We start from the raw sequence: 14,712 nt of genomic DNA, 5'->3' as shown, positions 1-14,712 counted from the left end.
TGCTCAGCTGCTTCGTGCGCAGGTTGTATGTCCTTCCTGTTTCTGCGGAACTCAGTACCACTCGGTGTAGAGATGACGTAGCTCCGAGGGGACAGGTTTTCTCTTGCAAAGCGGCCACGTTGCCACTCGGTTGGTTTGGCACGAAACCACACCTGTTGTTGTTGTTCCAGGCGCGGCAGCAGCTCGGCGCTTGCCTTCTCATTGAAGTATGCTGCCTGTTTTTCTTGCCGGGCGACCAGTTGTGGTCCCATGGGAGGGACATGATGTGGCAGTAATAGCGATAGAGGCGACGGCAATTGGCTTCTTAACAGTGAGGGGGCATAGCTGTGAGGGGGCATAGCCGCCTGTCCCATCAAGGGGGGTGTTGCGGTATTCGAGGATGGCATACATCGGGTCACGGCCGCTGCGTTTTGCTTTTCTCATGAGACCTTTTATAGTTTGTACACAGCGCTCTACCTGCCCATTGCTCTGTGGATATATGGGACTTGAGGTGACATGGGCAAATTCCCAGTCCTCCTGGAACCTTCGAAACTCAGCACAGTCAAATTGTCTCGCGTTGTCTGTCATCACCAAGTCAGGAATGCCATTCCGGGCAAACATGCCCGTCATCTCACGTATCACCGAATGTGACGTCATGTCTGTCAACTGTGCTATTTCTGGGTACTTGGAGTAATAGTCCACTACAAGCAAATGGTCAACTCCATCCAGATGGAAGATGTCTGCGCCAACCTTAGACCAAGGTCTGCTGGGGATGAGGTGTGGTTGTAGCGACTCGCTTGCATGTGCTTTCCTAGTCGCCTGGCATATCGAGCATGTTCCCACTGTGTCCTCAATCTGTGCATTCATTCCTGGCCATGCAAATAAATTGCGGGCTCGTTGTTTAAGTTTCACTACTCCCAGATGTGGTTCATGTAGCGCGTTCAGCATCTGCCTCCGCATGCTTTGGGGGACTATGATTCAGTTTTCCCTCAAGACTAATCCATCGACTTCAACCAGCTCGTCATGGTATGTATGAAACGGAGTCAAGTCCGAGGGCAAATCGCGCCTGTCATTAGGCCAACCCTTTCTTATATACTCGCACAAGTGTCAGGGTTTGATCTTTTTTTGTTTCAGCTCTGGACTGCGCAAGGCGCTCGTCTGACATGTGTAGGATGGCTTCTACAGCTTGTATCACGATCGGCAGTGCGATGTGCTCTTCCGCAGGTGTGTCTGCACGGGGCAGCCGGCTCAGGGCATCGGGGACAAACATTTCACGTCCCGGCTTCCACCGTATTTCCATGTCGTATCGTAGCAGGTGCATTCGCATTCGCTGGAGTCTGGGGCTTAATTTGTGTAGCGGCTTGGCGAGCAAGCCCACTAATGGCTTGTGGTCAGTAAGGATCACTGTGCGCTGACCGACGATGAAGTCATGAAACTTTCTGCACGCGTACAATATGGAGCACAGCTCCTTCTCTATAGTCGCATAATTGCGCTCGGCCGCGTTCACGCGTCGTGATGCATATGCAACCGGTCTCTCGTCTTGCATCAGGACCGCTCCAAATCCACTGTTGGAAGCGTCTGTGGCAATTGAAACGGGTGCGTTCACATCTTACAGTTTGAGTACGGGTGGTGATGTGAGAAGACACTTCAGCTTGTCTACTGCCCGTCTGTGCTTCTGCTCAAAATGCCACGTTACTCCCTTTTCTGTTAGCTGTCTAAGTGGGGCGGTGATCTCCGAGAGGTTCGGAATAAACTTGGCCATGTAGGTGACCATCCCCAAGAAAGTTTGCACTTCCGCCTTGTTTGTCGGGTATGGCATTTGTAGCATGCTGCTGACACGAGATGGGCTTGGTGACACGCCTGCTTGCGAGATGACGTGTCCCACATATTCAATCTCGTTTGAACGCATTACCGACTTTCTGGGATTGAGCTTTAGGCCGGATTCTTTCACCCGTTCGAGTAAGGCTTTCACCCTTTCGTCATGTTGTGCTGCATTCACACCCCAAACGAGAATGTCGTCCACGACTATCTCCACCCCTTCTAAGTCGCTAAACTCTTCCTGCATCACCCGCTGCCAAATCTCACTTGCAGATGAGATGCCAAATGGAAGGACGAGGTATCGGTATCGCCGAAAAGGAGCATTAAATGTGGTCAGACGCGAGCTATCGTCGCTCAGTGGGAACTGCCCACTTGTAGCGTCAAATTTCGAGAACCATTCTGCCTTCGGCATGCGGGCTGCAATGTTCTCGAACGTCGGCATCGGGAAATGCTCCCTACGAATGGCCGCATTGAGGTCACGTGGGTCAAGGCATATGCGGACTTCGCCATTAGGCTTTCTAACCACAGTCATTGAATTCACCCAATCTGTCGGTTCGCGCACGGGCGTTATGACTCCCAAGTTTTCCATGCGCACTAATTCGTCCTTGACCTTATCCCTGATCTTATAGGGGATAGTGCGGGGTGGGTTTTGCTTAGGTTGCATGTTCGCTTGGAGCGCTATGTTGTACTCATGTCTTTTTAGCCTCCCCAGCCCTTGGAAAAGCTCGCGGTTTTCCTCAATGATCTTCGCAGTGTATAGTGGGCTTGCACTCACGCCATCAACTGCCTCCTTTCGTGTAAGAAGCCCTAACTTTTCACACGTTTGCTTCCCAAATTTGGTTTTCACATTCCCCCTCACTATTTGAAAGACAACCCTATATTCTTTCTTACCTACTTTGACATTCCCCTTTGCCTGTCCCACAGGCTTCATTGTATGTCCAGAGTATGATCTCAGTGTTACGTTCGTGTTCAGTAAGGCAAGACCAGTCTTTCTGAACAAGTGCTCTGGCAGGATGTCCACTTGAGCTCCAGAGTCAAGTTTGAACTCAATGTTCACATTGTTGATGCTGCACATCTGTCCCCATTCACGCGTCGACTCAATCACAGCGTCAATCACAGTGTCAATGTAGAATACATCAACGTCATCATCCACTGGCTCAGGCAGTGGATAAGTGTTGATCTGGAACTCAATGTCGCGAACGTCACGGCTCCAGTCCCCGGCCTTCTGTCTGATTAGCCGGTCATGTTGTTGGGACCGTGGTCGGCTGGTGGGCGCTCCATTTACCGGGCAGTCGGGGGATCTGGAAAAATGTCCAATCTCTCCGCAGGTGTGACATCGGATGTACTGAGCGGGGCAGTAGTTGCTTTTATGCTCACGGGTGCATGACCGACAGATGGTATCCTTACCAGAATCACGGATTCCTGTCTGTGGTTGTCTGGGTTGCGAATCCCTGCCTTGGCCCCATGGCCGACCGGCGCTGTCCCGCTTCACGTAATCAACAGTCTCTTCGGTGTCGATGGTGGTCGGGGCAATCTGCTTCATGTGTTCGGCTGATGCCTCGGCGATCAAACACATGTCACTGCATTTTTCCGGTGTTAAATCATCGCATTGTAGTAGTTTCTCCCGGAGCGGCTGGCTGGTGATGCCACAGACGATTCTGTCTCGTAGCAACGAGTCATGGATAATGCCAAATTCGCAATCATTAGCCAAAGACTTTACTGCAGTCAGGTAGCTGGAGAAGGTCTCCCCTTGCCGCTGATCACGTGTATTAAAGATATATCTTGAGACAGTTAGGTTTTTCTTTGGTTCACAGTATGTCTGAAACTTATTCTTCAGCGGTTATATTTTATCACATTCCTCCTGGGCAAACTGAAAGGTTTCATAAATCTGCTGAGTGGCCGGCCCTGCTACGTGGAGGAATGTTGCACACCGAATCTTTTCTGGCTTACTCGTCAGCTCTGTTGCCGTCTCGTACAGCTGGAATGCCCTTATCCAGTCCTTATAATTCTTGGCCAAGTTCCCTTGCAGAGAGAGTGGTCCCGGTGGCTTAAGTCCAGACATTCTTTTCTTTAGTTGCTTTTTACTTCTGACACCATGTAATGTCCTCTGTAAGACCCTGTTGTGGCTAGCACAATGAATATACGCCCGACTGGGACCATGTAATGTCTTCTGTAAGACCCTGTTGTGGCTAACACAATGAATATACGCCCGACATCTTGTAAGAAGATTTTATTACTGATCCTTCACCAGGAAACTTCTAGAAGGTCACCTGACCTCAGTCACAAGCCCATTGGCCCTAGAAGGTCATCTGACCTCATTCACAAGGCACAAGCCAATTGGCCAGCTTCTGCTCTTGGCCTCAAGGGGGCACTGGCATTTACATCACATATACATCACAGGTATGTAGGTTAATTGGCTTGGTGTCTGTGTAAAATTGTCCCTAGTGGAGGATAGTGTTAATGTGCAGGGTTCGTTGGTCGGTGCGGACCCGGTGGGCCGAAGGGCCTGTTTCCGCGCTGTATCTAAACTAAAACTAAACTAAACTAAACCCCATCGCCCCACTTCAAACTGCCCTGCTGTCAACCTTGACAACAAGGATGGCTCTACTCATGGGATGTTAAATGGCACACCATGTTAATCTTCAAATAAATCAAATCTTTTTAATCAAATTGGGAAGATATGGGCCACATTAATATCTGTGGGTCCAACAAACACACGAGATGTTGCATTCATCAAAAGCAACATCCTCATCATCTTCCCCAATATCACTTGGACACGATTCAGATTCACAAGGATGTTGCCAGAACTGGAAAACTGTAGCCATAAGGAAAGACTGGAAGATTGATATGCTGGACTCGTTTTGTTGGATTACAGAAGACCAAGGAGACTTAATTGAGGGATTAAAATTATGAAAGGCCTGGATAAAATTATAAAAAACAATATAAAATAGACAGCACCTATTTCCATTAGTAGAGGGGGTGGATTTAAAATAATTTGTAGATTAGGTACTTGGAAATCCTTATGTTTATTTGTGAACTGGTCAGGATCAAGAAGTCACTGGCTGAATGACAGTGGTAGAGACAGAAACCCTAATTGCATTTAAACATGGATATGTATTTGAAAAGCCACAGCCAGTACAGCTAAAGACCAAATGCTGTAAAATAGGATTAGGTTTTCACATGATGGGCTGAATACAAAGCAGATCCTTTTTTTCCATCCCTGCTGCAGTCCATTACTACACAGGATGCATCAAGCTTATGCTCAGTTCCACAGCCACGAGCAACAAGGGCTGCCACCAGTGGGAACCAAGGCCCTAAGGGTGTCTCAGGTTCTTCAACTGTACCTAAATCTCACCGATAATCAGAAACATTAAAACAAAAATAAGTATTGAAAATAGTTTTAAAAGATTTAAATTATTTATTTTTTAAAACAGTTAATGAATTAAAACCATAAAGACATACTTAATTATTTTTTTTAATCTGACTTAAACAAACCTTTTAAATGGATATCAGTGGCCTCTTTTATTGAACATGCCAAATTATATGCCATAGAGCTGTGGGCCAAATATGAAGTGCATTAGCCACATACTTCTAAACTCAATGGTGAGTCCAGGAATGGGCTTGGAGATCAAATGCATGCTGGCTAGACATTGGGCAGGTTGGACTATTTTCCAGCTTTATTCCCTTGATGAGATCTCCATGTTAAACATATTGCTTTCCTGAGGCTGCACTTTGAATGGAAAACATCAAGTTTAATCGTCTGTCCAAAAGAGCTTTCGTCCTGAGACCGACCCATGGCTTTGATTCACGCTGAAGGTCCTGCATGTGCTTTATTAGAAATCTACATGCAGACAGGGACAAGGAGGTATTTACTCCTCCTTTGTCTGCACTATCTGTTGCAGCATGGTCTCCTGTCAAACCTGTTACTGAAGTTATCTATTATTTATTTCTATGTAATCCGTTAACATTGAAATAAATAACAAAATAATTACTTTAAATATGTAAACATAAAAATAAAAAAATAATTTTAAAACGCTGACAGATATTTAGCTAGATTTAAATAATATAAAAATAACATCATTACTTTGTTTTCCAATCCGCATGTCTAGAATACCAACTGCGAATAACAAGTTCTCAGACTCTGTGCCAGATCGAGGATTCATTTCATGCTTGCAGCAAACTGCTGTGGTTCCATGTTGTTCTGGGCTACATCATAGGACTTTTATGTGGAATCTAGGATCAGAGTGTGCAGTGATAAATGGGGCATTGTCACCCAGGCTTCCAATGCATGTGCCCAAGTGCATCTCACGTTGCCATTTGGATCCAGCAAGTAGCCATCTAGCAGATGGCATGGTTTTGCTCATTTATGTGCATTGTTCATAAATGTGTTTTGCATTCCAACTTGGTTTATATTTAATTCATTTGATGATGGTAATTCTAGCATTAAGGGGAAAATCATGAATACGCAACAGAGTAACTAAATATTAATTATTCAAAGTACTTACTGAAGTATCAGATTAGGAAAGAAATCTATTGCCAACAAACATTGTGGATCCCATTTCTAAACAAGATTATTCGGCTTAGTCCACTAGGTCTACGCAATCTCCCGGTTGCTAAACACTAACTTCCCCTCCCATTCCCATACTGACCTTTCTGTTTTGGGCCTTCTCCACTGTCAGAGTGGGGTTCAACGTAAATTAGAGGAACAGCACCTCGTATTTCAGTTGGGCAGCTTACAACTCAGCAGATAGACACAAAAGGCTGGAGTAACTCAGCGGGACAGGCAGCATCTCTGGAAGGGAGGAATGGGTGATGTTTCAGGTCGAAACCCTTCTTCAACCCAGCAGTATAAATATTGATTTCTCTAACTTCAAGTAATCCTTGCTTTCCCTCTCCCTCAGTCCCTCCCCCACTGTAGTTTTCTGACTAGTTTCATTGTACTCCAAATTAATTTTACTGATTGTATGCCCCGTAGTCACCTTCTCCTCAGTTGACAACAAACCTTTCTACATTTCCTTGATCAGCATCTGCTTTGATCAAGGATCTGCATCTGTCATTTTGACACCTTCCCCTTTCATAGCTCTAGTCTTCCTCTCCCCTGACACTTAGTCTGAAGAAGGGTCTCGCTCCGAAATGTCACCCATCCCTTCTGTCCAGAGATGCTGCCTGATCCACTGAGTTACTCCAGCATTTTATGACTATCTTCGGTGTAAATCAAATCTGCATTTCCTTCCTACACAGATTATTGTGAACATAATTTCCCATCTCTGGTGAAAACGACTCCAATAAAAAATTATTGTCTCATGTATGTTAGAAGATCATTCACATTCTTGTAATGTTCCAATAAATGTTGCTGAGCAAAATATATATATATATATATATATATATATATATATATCTTAAAATATGAACTCTGCATTTCAGGTCATCTTTAAACACACACAAGAAACACAATTCCCAAAATGTGCATCAGTAACAAATCAAGTGGAAAATAGAATTTGCTTTCAGTGTCAGTGAGGTATTAAGACGTACAGGTACAGGTATGTAGGTTAATTGGCTGGGTAAATGTAAAAATTGTCCCTAGTGTGTGTAGGATAGTGTTAATGTGCGGGGATCACTGGGCGGCATGGACTTGGTGGGCCGAAAAGGCCTGTTTCCGGCTGTATATATATGATATGATATGATAATGTTTAAAGACTAAAATTAAAAATGTTGTGCATTATATGTTCAAGTTTGCAAACCTGAATCTAAGGTATCGCATTTTTAAATAATTGATGGTATAAGTTATTTTAGCTATATTTATATAAAAATGCCAATGAAAACATTCAACACTCTGATATGTATTTAAAATATGGTGGTGGTGTAGCAATGTTGGACACAGGTTTAGAGAAAATTTCCTATCACCTATCCATGTTATCTTTATTTCCTGAGGAAAATGACAGCAGGCCCTGGCGATGATCCTGCTATGCCCTCATGAAAGGGTAGAGGCTCAAGCAGACTCTTTCTGCCACACTTTTATTATTATTTATGCACCAAATGTTTGGGTCTCAGGGGTAATTTTGCACATTCAATGGTACCTCTGGCTTCTCTGCTGCAAGTTTGTTAAGCAAGGACATTATTGGAGAATACAGAATGAGAGGTGCATCTGGATTACCCCCCCCTCCCCCCCCCCCCCTTCCCCAATCCCGCTTCCATACGCGATCACATACCTATAGTCTGAAAAAGCATTAAGGTCTGATCCCTGCCTGGCTATTTTGGCTAAATGAGTCAGTGAATACAATGGACTGAAAATGGATTTTATTCTCTTTTGGTGTGCTAGGCATGAGCTAATATAGCCAGATCCCCAATCGAACTAAAGAAAAATCAGAAACATTGCTAAGATGATTTGCGCACAGAATTATGCATTAAAACATGACCCATGCGTTCCAAATGGGAACTATTCCGACATAAAAAAAATTTGTGCTGTCTGGAAAATAACCTTTTACAATCATGTTTGTCTCCATTTTTTTAAACTGTTTTCTCTGTTTCTCTTACATCTTCCTAAATTACCCCATTCCTACAGGGATAACACCATCACTCGTTTTTCAACCTTGGGATCAAACTACAAAGATAATGAATGTTTACTTGCCAACTAGTTAACAGGGGGGATTGAAAGAGATAGTTTCAAATGTTATTGCATATTAATAGTTTTCAGTGACTGAGCTTCCCACGCTATTTAATTACATCTTTCCTTCGTTACTTGTTTGAAAATATGCCCTGAGGATACTTCAGTTCTTGCGTATCTGATTGATTTTCCCATCATCTATTGCAAGAATGTTTAAAGAATAATTCCCACCACCTCAAGAAGAATTAACACATTTTACAGCTTTAAACATAGAAACATAGAAAATAGGTGCAGGAGGAGACCATTTGGCCCTTCGAGCCAACATTGCTACTGATTGTGATCATGGTTGATCATCCACAATCAGTAACCTGTGCCTGCCTTCTCCCCATATCCCTTGATTCCACTAGCCCGAGAGCTCTATCTAACTCTCTTTTAAATTCATGTTTATATGTTTTATGTTTATATTAGATAGAAGAGTGCTTTTGATGGGATCAGTCTAGTTCCAAAGCATTTCACTACTGATATGTTTATCGCTTTATTGATGCATGATTAAATTGCATTTTACTGAAATAAAACATAGGTTTTCAAGTAGTTTAAAGAAATTCAATATGCCACTTAATATCCAACAAATTTTGACAGATGCACTTTGGAAATATCTTGAATGGTGGCGTCATGGTCTGTTACATCAATCCCAATGCACAGGAATGCAAGAGGCTGCACATGTAGTGAATTTGGCCCAGTCCTTTATGACCACAGTCCTCCCAACCATCAAAAGCATCAACATGAGGTGCTGCCTCAAGAAGGTGGCATCCATCATCAGGGATCTGCAACATCTGGGTCATGCGTCTTCTTGCTGCAACAGTTGTACAGAAGGTACAGAAGCCTGGAGTGCCACATCACAAGGTTCAGAAAAGCTACTTTCCTACAACCATGAGGTTCTGAAAACAAGCGACACAATCCTAATTATACCTCACGACTGACCACCTATTTAATTGCGATGGACGTTATATAATTGTGTATTAATGTACTAGAATTAGAATTAGAATGCCTTTATTGTCATCACAAAGACAGCCTTCTTCCACCTCAAAAACATCGCCCGGCTCCGTCCATCCCTCTCCTCCACAGCTGCAGAAACCCTCATCCACGCCTTCATCACCTCCCGTCTGGACAACTGCAACAGCCTCCTCTATGGCTCACCCTCAAAAATCATCAGTAAACTTCAATACATTCAAAACTCCGCTGCCCGTCTACTCACCAACTCCCCGATCCGTGACCATATCACCCCCGTCCTTTACAAGCTCCACTGGCTCCCCATCCCCCAGAGAATCCAGTACAAAATCCTCCTCATGACCTACAAAGCCCTCCATAACCTGGCCCCATCCTACCTGACTGACCTCCTCCACAGGCACACTCCCACCTGCACCCTCAGCGGGTCAGAAGAAGGGTCTCGACCCGAAACATCACCCATTCCTTCTCTCCAGAGATGCTGCCTGACCCGCTGAGTTACTCCAGCATTTTGTGTCTCCTTTCACATATGTGATTTATTCGTAAATGGTAAATATCTGGACAGTAATAAATATCTTAACTTGAAAAAAAAATGTTTAAAATATAACGTTAGCAAGGATCTCCTGAACTTTCCAAATCAGATCAATGGTGTTGTTTCTATAACATGTTAACATCAGGAGAAGATGAATCTTATTTATAAAATGTTGGGGTATCTAAATAATCCAACCAGGTAAAACCATTTCTTAAAAACCATGTCCGATATGAAACCGAGTTATAAAAATGAGGATGTTATGCAGCAATACTAAATTGTTATGAGTCATCAATGAACTGTATTGTTATGATGCTTGAATTATTACGGGGTAGGAAATGCTTTAATCCATTTGAGGTTTACATTCAGAGTCCAAGTTTCATCAAAATGTTAGTTAGATAATAAGTCCAGTTATGGAACTTTCAGGAGAGGATACAAATAGTGCAATATTAATCTGTGGTCAATGCTGCCCCGATTTTGTTGCTCAATATAGAAACATAGAAAATAGGTGCAGGGGTGGGCCATTCGGCTCTTCGAGCCAACACCACCATTCAATATGATCATGGCTGATCATCCAAAATCAGTACCCCGTTCCCTCTTTCTCCCCATATCCCTTGATTCAGTTAGCCCTAAAAGTGAAAACGTTTTTCCTAATCTCAGTCAAGTCAAGTCAAGTCAAGTTTATTTGTCACATACACATACACGATGTGCAGTGAAATGAAAGTGGCAATGCCTGCGGATTGTGCACAAAAAAGAATTACAGTTACAGCATATAAATAAAGTTAATAAAGTTACTATAGTGTGGACAAAAATGTAGTCCCTGGAGTTATAAAAAGTTGACAGTCCTGATGGCCTGTGGGAAGAAACTCCGTCTCATCCTCTCCGTTTTCACAGCGTGACAGCGGAGGCGTTTGCCTGACTGTAGCATCTGGAGCAGTCCGTTACTGGGGTGGCAGGGGTCCCTCATAATCTTACTTGCTCTGGATCTGCACCTCCTGATGTATAGGTCCTGCAGGGGGATGAGTGTAGTTCCCATGGTGCATTCTGCCGAACGCACTACTCTCTGCAGGGCCATCCTGTCCTGGGCAGAGCTGTTCCCAAACCAGACTGTAATGTTGCCGGACAGGATGCTCTCTACAGCCCCAGAGTAGAAGCAATGAAGGACCCTCAGAGACACTCTGAATTTCCTCAGCTGTCTAAGGTGATAAAGGCGCTGCTTTGCCTTACCCACCAGTGGGGCAACGTGCGTTGCCCATGTCAGATCCTCTGTGATGTGGACTCCCAAGTATTTAAAACTGCTCACCCTATCCACAGTAGATAGGGTCCTAAATGGCCCACCCTTTATTCTTACACTGTGACCCCTGGTTCTGGGAACCATTGACAACTCTGCTTAATAGTTTGCTAGTTAAGGAGTTAAGGAGTTAAGAAGCCCAGTTTTGGAGTAGGAGCTTACTGAAGGGCCTGTCCCACTTAGGCGATTTTTTAGGCGACTGCCGGCGACTGTTAAAGTTGTAGCAGATCGCCGAAAAAATTAACCCTACGACAATGTCCATGACAATGCCCGCGACAAGCTAAAACAAACTACCACATAGACGACGGCAAGCTGACGTCAACTGGCGACTCAGTCTTCGCTACCTAGGACGTCCACTACGAGAGGGACCACGGCATGCAAGACAACCAACGAAAACCTGCACTTATGTGGAGGTATCACAAGCACAACTCACAAGTGAACAAACCGACAGCAAGGTCCGTCCAGTGAAATTTCTAGGTATATTTTGCATTTGTGTGAAGTGTCTGTTTAAAAAAAAGATTTTGGCATGCAGTTATCCATTTTTCATAGGAATATATTGTTTTTGAATAAAGTTGATTTTGGTGATTTTTTTTAAAATAGGTGTCGGAATTTATTGAATTTCTAAGTACCTTATCATGACATCTCATTCAAAGATTTTAGTCGCATTCATTTTGACCATTAAAATCAAACGCTGACATACATGCTGCGCAATGAGAACACTTTTCATTCATTTAGTTAGATCAACGAGGCAAACACATACACAGGCATTTCACTACGTTTATTAAAGGCCAAAGCTCACACATAGACAGACACTACTAACATAAAGATAAACTAAGTTTTACTGCTATGCTGTTTGCAGAGGGTATGCACACTAGGTGTGCCTCATCACTTGGCTGCGGACTAAGTAAAACAGGTCTGTGATACTGTTATGGGACAGGTAAATTCGGGATTGTTGGGATTTTAAGCAAAGATTCTCCAGTAACTGTAATCCAAAGATAATCAATGATAATCCAAGTAACTATGCTTTATAGAGAAAATATAGGTTGCAGGAAAAATTACAATTTGCAAATATAACCCTAAGTGAATCACATGAAACCAACAGTCAAATGACAAGTTTCTTTGTCTAATCATATTCTGGCTCCGCTTTCATAAGGAAAGATAAACCCCAAGAACTAAAGATATAGAGAAGAATTAGGCCATTCAGCCCATCAAGTCTGTTCGACCATCCAATCATGGCTGATCAATTTTTTTCCTTGCAACCCCATTCTCCTGCCTGGATTGACCAGATGACATAGGAGCAGAATTAGGACATTCGACCAATAGCCTGAACTATTTTTCCTTCTCAAACCCATTCTCCTGCCTTCTCCCCATGACCTTTGATGCCCTTACTAATCAAGAACCTATTAGTCTCTGCTTTAAAAATACCCAATCACGGTCTCCACAGCCACCTGGGGTAATGAATTCCACAGATTCACCAACCTCGGGCAAAATAATTTCCTTCTCATCTCTATTCGAAAGGCATGACCTTTTATTCTGAGGCTGTCCTATACTCTCCCACCACTGGAAACATCCTCTTCACAATTCTCTATCTAGATCTTTCATTGCTGAGTAGGTTTCAATGCAATCACACCTCATCATTCTAAACTCCATTGAGTACAGACCCAGAGCCATCAAACATTCATCGTATGTTAAACCAATCATCACTGGGATCGTTCACGTAAACATCCTCTGGACCCTCTCCAACATCCTTCCTCAGATATGGGGTCCAAAGCTGCTCATAATATTCCAAATGTGGTCTGACCAGCACCTTTTAAAGCCTCAACATTACATGCTTGCTTTTAAATTCCAATCCTTACAAAATGAAATCCGAATTAAATTTGCCTTCCTTATTACCGACTCAAACAACTTGCAAATTAACCTTCTGGGAATCCTGCACCAGCAATTAACCTTTCGGGAATCCTGTAATTGCAGATAGCATTGAACATGGAAGTGGAACTTTAGTCTCGGCCATGTATGCTAAATGCACTGTATAGTGGCAGCAATGCTTTGCTCTCCATGATGGGGATTCAGCACTACAAAATGCAGTCGCAAATATATTGCATATTCTATCCCATGACATAAATTAAGGAAAATCCTCTTTGCGACTCGGTTTTCTCTTGTTACTATACTGCCATTTTTGAGTCAGGTATTTCACTGGGTGGCTAAGATAACTTCCAGAATCAGGCCAGAACCTCACCGATCTCTGCAAATTGATGTCAGATGATGTGAATGTGACCTTGGTATAATTTTAACTATTTACTCACTGGATAATTCATCCGCCATTGTAAGCTCAATTAAACCTGGCAGAGCAGCTAAAGAAGTTCAAAAAGGTTGGTGTTGAAGTTACCTTCGTGAGGCAAAGATGAAGTGGCTCTCCCATTCTCTCTGGGGCTTAATATGATAACATCTCAGAAGATCTGATTGATCTTCTGACAATACATACATGCAGAAGATCAAAGCTGCAGCAGAATAGATATTTGAGGCCCATCCATCTGTTAATATGGGGAGTCACTCAGTAAAGACAGAGTTTGTTTTGCTCCAGTTGAACTGCTGGGCATTGCCCTATAGTTAAAATCCAAATAAGATCCTATTTCTCATTTGGCTTACGGACCCATCAAGGCTTGTCTTATTTACCTATGTTAATTTCATATTTGGTAATTTTATATTCTCCATGTATAAAACTCTCATATGCATTTTGAATAAACCTCTCACTAACTCTGTTACACCTTCCAGCTCCATAGGCATCTTATCCATCCACCCACACCCAGCAAACACTATTCCTGTTTCTCTGATTTCTTGTGAATCTATGATAATGGGCAGCTGTCCTTTCAATCTCTTCAACCTGATGCTCTAATTTCCTTTTCAAGAACCTGATGTCACCGTAAGAAATTCTCGTGTGCATTAACCAAACATACAAACAGTAGAGTTTATGTGTGGACATCAATCTAAGAAACAGACATTTTAGATAAAATACCAAGCACAATTGTGGCAGAGAACAAGGAAGATTCCACACAGCACATTAAGTCTGGTAATTGTCATATTTGTTTTGTCAGTCAATATTTGTTACTTGTGTTTCCAGAGAATCATCTCTCAATGCAATAGTAAAATAATTCTGATTTAGTTGCCTGGATTCCAATAAAAGGTGTTAGAAAGTTTAGTAGTGGTTTTGCCTGGTAAGATGTTCTCCCATTGAAAATATGTAATTTTAAGGACCCATTGCTTACCCTCAAATATACTGATGTAAATTATGCAATTGTAACTATTGAGACAGTATTTAATCACCTGCATGACGAGCATAAAATCTCAAAGTACCTGGAGTTTAGAGAGATTCTCCCGAGACACTACTGAGAGAACCTTTCACCAGGTCCATTAGCCGTGCAGAATAAAGATCTATACTTCTACAGCTCTGGACTCCATTCAAAGTCACAACAATATGAAAACAAAACA

General features: G+C 42.9%; 1 protein-coding gene across 3 annotated transcripts in view; it reads right to left on the bottom strand.

Moving 5' to 3' along the window:
• prex2 (phosphatidylinositol-3,4,5-trisphosphate-dependent Rac exchange factor 2) overlaps positions 1–14,712 on the bottom strand; it is a 264,841-nt gene that overhangs the window by 30,263 nt on the left and 219,866 nt on the right. The gene's annotated exons all lie outside the window — the stretch shown is intronic.

This window comes from Rhinoraja longicauda, chromosome 4 (genome assembly GCF_053455715.1).
Source record: "Rhinoraja longicauda isolate Sanriku21f chromosome 4, sRhiLon1.1, whole genome shotgun sequence".
Lineage (NCBI taxonomy): Eukaryota > Metazoa > Chordata > Chondrichthyes > Rajiformes > Arhynchobatidae > Rhinoraja > Rhinoraja longicauda.
The sequence above is the reverse complement of the archived record's forward strand: the minus strand, read 5'-3'. Positions and strand labels throughout refer to the sequence as shown.